General features: G+C 32.4%; 1 long non-coding RNA gene across 1 annotated transcript; it reads right to left on the bottom strand.

Moving 5' to 3' along the window:
* Positions 1-2,243: 2,243 nt before the first annotated feature.
* LOC127729934 (uncharacterized) lies at positions 2,244-4,073 on the bottom strand. Its single transcript, XR_007994900.1, has 2 exons — positions 3,903-4,073; positions 2,244-2,729 (listed from the first exon to the last, which is right to left on the bottom strand). It is a non-coding gene; the product is annotated as an uncharacterized LOC127729934 (long non-coding RNA).
* Positions 4,074-6,000: the final 1,927 nt, after the last annotated feature.

Here is a 6,000-nt window from a genome sequence, read left to right as displayed (position 1 = left end):
CAAAAAAAGGAAGTTGTTGGGTTCAGGTGAATCTGACGTTGGGTGTTAGCAGTCTTCAATAGTGCAGAGAATGTTGTATTAATGTCCTCTGACTTCCCTAGTAAAATTGTAAAGACTTCTGGAAAAATCTCTCCATCAACAATTACGTGTAAAGTGTAGAATGTAAATGAGTTTATACCTTTTTTTTTTTAAATTGCATACATTATTTATTCAAAAACTTTATAGAGAAAATGTCATTAAAATACGGTATTGAAATTTGTTTTGTAAATAACGTAACATTGTAGATATATTTCATAAATCAGAAATAAATTTTTTTTAATCAAAAGTGCATTAATCTATTGATTTAAAAAACATTTTTTTTTATACTTCTATAAAATTAATATTAAATGTGCAATAAATTAATTCTTGTTTATTTAGCAAAACAAACAACAGTTACATTGTTTATCTAAGAACATTTTACTTCATAAAATAATGTGGGACAATCAGAACTTTTCATGTGGGACAATCAGAACTCTAAAATTTTAAAAAGTGGGACAATCGGGAATAAACCATTGATATTTATTGAATAAATTTTAATTACAAAGTTGCTTCATATATTATAGTTCAATAAAAAATCAAAAAAATATTTTTAAAATTAGTGTTTTCTTGTTCAGAGAAAAATAATCTCAAAACTGAATTGTGACTTTTCGTCCGTGACTTTTTGTCCTGTGACTTACTGTCCTACATTCTACTATAGTATTCAATCAGGAACAAAAATAGTCATTTAACATGTCAAAAAAAGAAATCAGAAAGCAACTTTTTTATATGAAAAAATTATGTAGCCAGTAGAATTTTGTCTCGTGGAAAACGGATTTAAATGATTAATTTTTGATTGACCTACAATTACATTATTTGTGGATCCTTTGCATGAATTTCCTAAATGAACGTACATTATGTACAGTGTTGTCGAAATCACTATTTTTGCTGTCATGAAATATTGAATATGAATCTGTCATTATTTGTAGTTTTTTATAGACTTAATATCACAGACCCTGATTAAAAACAACGTGTATCATAAGTACAGTAAAATGCTCTGCTGAACTGTAGAATTTTAATGTTCTGTTTCATAGACCACAGAAGTACTGCAACATCCTTATCTTTACTCTTTCCTATCGGGTAGTGAAACTCGAGTTTGAAATTAGAAAGATTTAAAATTGAAGACAAGTTTTATCTGATCTTTTGTGGGTTAAAGTTTCGGTGCAGTGCTATGTGGGCTGTTATTTTCTTTTCATTTGTCATTTTTTTTATCTGTGTTACATGACCTTGTACTTTTTGTATTGCCCCTTGACATCTCCTGCTTCTGTTTAAACCTTTACCACTAATATCTCATCTGGTTTAAATAAAATAGTGTCTCATTCCCGGAATTTGTTATACAGGAATTCATTTTAATATCGGTTTTTTATAAGCATATAAACTGCTTGGTCTCTTCATACAATTTATGTTTAGGACGGAATGCATCAATAGGTACATACATGTACATGTACCAGGTCACCAATATATAAGTACACGTTATGTGCTTTTGACCTCCACAAGAATTCTTAAACATTCATAGATGTGCAAAGAATATTTTTGTCGTTGCGTTGTTGTCTCATTGACATATACCTCACATTTCTGAATAGTCATAGCAGCTGTGCCTTTTCAATTTATTGCAGAAAATATTTGCATTAACATTTTTCAAAATAGGTGAGGTGAAACAGTGATCACAGAATGAGGACATGTAAAACTGAAACAACACAACACAACAGATAAATATAAACAAGCACCATTGCTAAAGGACTGAAACAAACATAGATGATGACTAATATGAGCGACTAGTAGTGTACAAGTAGAGTGAACATTTCTTGCTTCTTATTCTACACATTTTGTCATTTCATGTAAACAATTAAATATGTTATTTTCCGAGGAGAGGAAGGAATTTGTGAAACGAAATATTTTGCCTTTAGTACTGTCAAGTTATATATTCACAGGAGTGTTGTTGAATAAATGAACATTTTCCCTTTTTTTACATTATGCTACCTTTATGCTACAAAGGTAGCATTTCCTTTCTCATGATATACAAAGATATTATAGAGTGGCCTTCCAATGATAGTCATACATGTAAATCATTGTCTCATTGGCAATCATACTACATCATCATATTGTTATACATGTATGTAAAAATTATGTACATGTATACTTTGTAAACGTAAAGAAGACAAATGAAGTTGAACACAAGATATTTATTTGCATTTTTATCCGTATAGTCTCTGCACAACTGCCACTTCTGTTTCAAATTCAATAGATTGAATGCGGAGTCTTGTATTTATTCTTAGTTCAATGATGTCACCATCACTTGCACAAAAATCGCATACACATGTACATCAAGTTTGGCATATGAACTATGATATTTGAACTACAATAATGTGGTGTTTTCACAGTCAGGATAAGCACATGTCATTTTCTCTCTTACAAAACCATTTTTTAGTATCACATTGATAGTAGTACATGTAACCGGTCCACTACATGACTGTGCAGTAACATTTGAAAAAAGTCATCACTAATAGTTGTTCCTGTCTGCCAGGGAATCTTTTTTTCAATCAGAAAGGCTAGGGAGTCCTACATTCAGCACATGTATGATATAACATCTCTTGTATGCTGCACTGTTAGGTAAATTTGATCAACATCTTTGTTCTTTTATAACATGCAGGATCCTGTTAAAAAAAAATGCTGTCAGAAACTGAATGTAAATATACATGTATATAAACTTGTAAATGTCATCAAAATGGTGGAAATAATGAAAAAAAAAACAATTTATATACACAAAACCGGTATGTCTTTGGAAAGTAATTCCTGTGATCAATGGTGATGGGTACATTTGTTCTTTAAAGATGGACAATTTTATAAACTGTAGCCATGGACAGGTGCCTGTCTTTATATTGAAGAGAATGAAAATGGCCGACAGCTTGAATGGTCATTTTTAATTGTAAATTGCATCAAAGCTGGTGAAAATATGGAAAAAACAACTGTTATACACAAATCCAGTATGTCATAAGAAAGTAATTCATGTGCTGGGAATAATTATTCTCTAAAGATGGAAAAGTTTTTTGACTGTAGACATGGACAGGGGCCTGTCTTTATATTGAAGAGAATGAAAATGGCCGACAGCTTGAATGGTCATTTTTAATTGTAAATTGCATCCAAGCTGGTGAAAATATGGGAAAAACAACTGTTATACACAAATCCAGTATGTCATAAGAAAGTAATTCATGTGCTTGGAATAATTATTCTCTAAAGATGGAAAAGTTTATTGACTGTAGACATGGACAGGGGCCTGTCTTTATATTGAAGAGAATGAAAATGGCCGACAGCTTGAATGGTCATTTTTAATTGTAAATTGCATCAAAGTGGTTGAAAATATGTAAAAAACAACTGTTATACACAAATCCAGTATGTCATAAGAAAGTAATTCATGTGCTGGGAATAATTATTCTCTAAAGATGGAAAAGTTTATTGACTGTAGACATGGACAGGGGCCTGTCTTTATATTTTTAAAATTGAACGTGGCCGACAGCGAGAATACTGAATTTTAATTGTAAATTGCATCAAAGTGGGTGATTTAATGAAAAATTCAACATATTTACACAAAACGAGTATGTCTTGGGAAAAGTGATTCATCTCATAAATGGTTTTATTCCTTTTCGAATGAAAAGGTTTTAATAAAAAATACGTCCGTGTAAAAAAATTTCATAACGTCCATGTCGGCCAAGCTTTCCCCTTATTATTGACCACAATAAAACGTTAATCGTCACAATATTTTAACTAACAATTACTACAAACTGAATAAAACAAGGTAAATAATTTACGAGATTGAAATATATACTTACATTATGCTGTTTTGAAAAGCTTGATGTAAAATAAAAATCGAAGCGGTGGTGAACTTGTCATGATCAGATGCAAAATGGCGATCTCGTTAAAGTCTCGTGTGATGCGTGTTTTTAATTGGATTTCGCTGACCACTGTTACAGTTGCCAATCTCTGTGTATATATGTCTCTGCTTAAACTTTTGCAGGTGCACAGGTTTGTCTGTACTCAGAGTAAAATTTGTGGTGTAAATACGACCATATTAGCCAAAAGGTTATGATGAACCTCAAGTAGTTCCTATCAAACTAACTTAATCAGAAAACTTAACATTGAAAAAAGTGCCTGTGCTTCAACACCGGTATATCGTAGACCTAACTGTCATTCAAGAACTCTAGAAAATGTTGATCAAAGATGAATGATCAGGAAATTTAACATTGTTATAAAAACATCTGGATGACTTTTTTTATGTCCTAACATGTATAAATTACACTTACATGACTTATTGACGTGTAAAAAGACCTGTGACTTTCCACACCGAAAATCAATCAAATTTGGCGGGAAGTGACTAAAATTATATCAAGTACGGAATAATTTTCCGATTTTTCAAAAATGCACGACCAACTATTTTGTTTTTGGCTTAGAAAAACTACAAACAACACACACTTTTCTAATACAACTCACTTTTTGTTTTATTTCATTATTGTACAATAAGATATTGTATATCGTTACTTAAATTGGTTTCTAAGTGTCAGACCCATATATAGGACCATGCAGAGACATATAGCAAGGATTTGTAGTATAGTAAGAAGGCTTCTTACTATACAAATCCTTGCATATAGGAACCATTTTATACTATAATTCCACCTTATTTAATAATGCTGTATTTTGATTTGATGAGAGACATGGTATTTTTCACCAATTTCTATGTATTGAGATTTTCTTTTCTCTGCCGGGGTATTTGTCATTAGGGAATTCCATGTGCCGGGTATTTGCTAGCAAATACCATGGCAGATGGGGAATACCATGTCTAAAAATAACTCAATGAACTATTTCTATTCTAAAATGACAAATTCATGGTCATTCTAAATATACGGTTCCAAATGAAATATTTAGGATAAAAAGCATCATTATTGAATTTGGAGCGAATGACGTAAAAATTCCGCGAACCGGTACTTTTAATGACTCAAAATAAATAAAACTCAACGGAAACGCATTGTCAACCGGTCATACACATACAACTGGAATCCGCTTGTATTACGCTTCACGAAACTGATGAACAAAGTGTAGTAGTCAGCCGAGAACCAGCTTATCATAAACAGGGAGATATATATACGGTCAGTGACTGTACATCAAAAATGATCAGAAATCATTGTACGGCCAATGCAATTTGACTGCGCAAATAGCACAGCTGCAGTGTATACAAATTTTTTTACATTCAAGTAGAAACTCCATATGATACCTGATTATAATAAACTTTCTGAGGTCGAACATTCGGTGGAATTAAACAATTATATCATGCTTACAAGGGGTATTTGCCAAAAATACCGGTTTCGAGGAAATCAAATTTCCCTCGCCTAACGGCTCTGGAAATTTGTACCTCTCAACCGGTATTTTTGGCAAATACCCCTTGTAATCATGATATATTTGTATACAATTATATTTCTCTGTTGGACTTATATGTGTGAGTGTAATAGTCCCAGTCCATACTCACCAGACTTAAATCATGGACAGTCTGCTTTCAAGAGCGGACACATGTCCTATATGAGACATATCATGATTGCTCAAACTATCAGTGATCCTGATCCTAAGGTCAAAATTGACATAACTTAATTTTTGTCTCTCTGTACTTACCATTTCCTCTTATACGGTACACCATTGCTCATGGTAATTTCTCACGGTACTTAGAGTATTTATTTAGGCGCAGGATCGGCATTCAGGGCGTGCCAGTTCTTCAATGTAAACGCCCTGATCTAGCTATATATTCCCCTACAATTTGAGCTGTTGCGTCGTAGGTTTCTCTCTTTGATGGTTACAATATTGATCGTATGTCTGTTGGAATGTTCAGTATTTCCATCTGTCTTAGCATGTCTTCTGTTTCCTGTTAGTTTCTTGGTCAGTGTA

This window comes from Mytilus californianus, unplaced genomic scaffold (assembly GCF_021869535.1).
Source record: "Mytilus californianus isolate M0D057914Y unplaced genomic scaffold, xbMytCali1.0.p SCAF_2, whole genome shotgun sequence".
Classification (NCBI taxonomy): domain Eukaryota; kingdom Metazoa; phylum Mollusca; class Bivalvia; order Mytilida; family Mytilidae; genus Mytilus; species Mytilus californianus.
The sequence above is the reverse complement of the archived record's forward strand: the minus strand, read 5'-3'. Positions and strand labels throughout refer to the sequence as shown.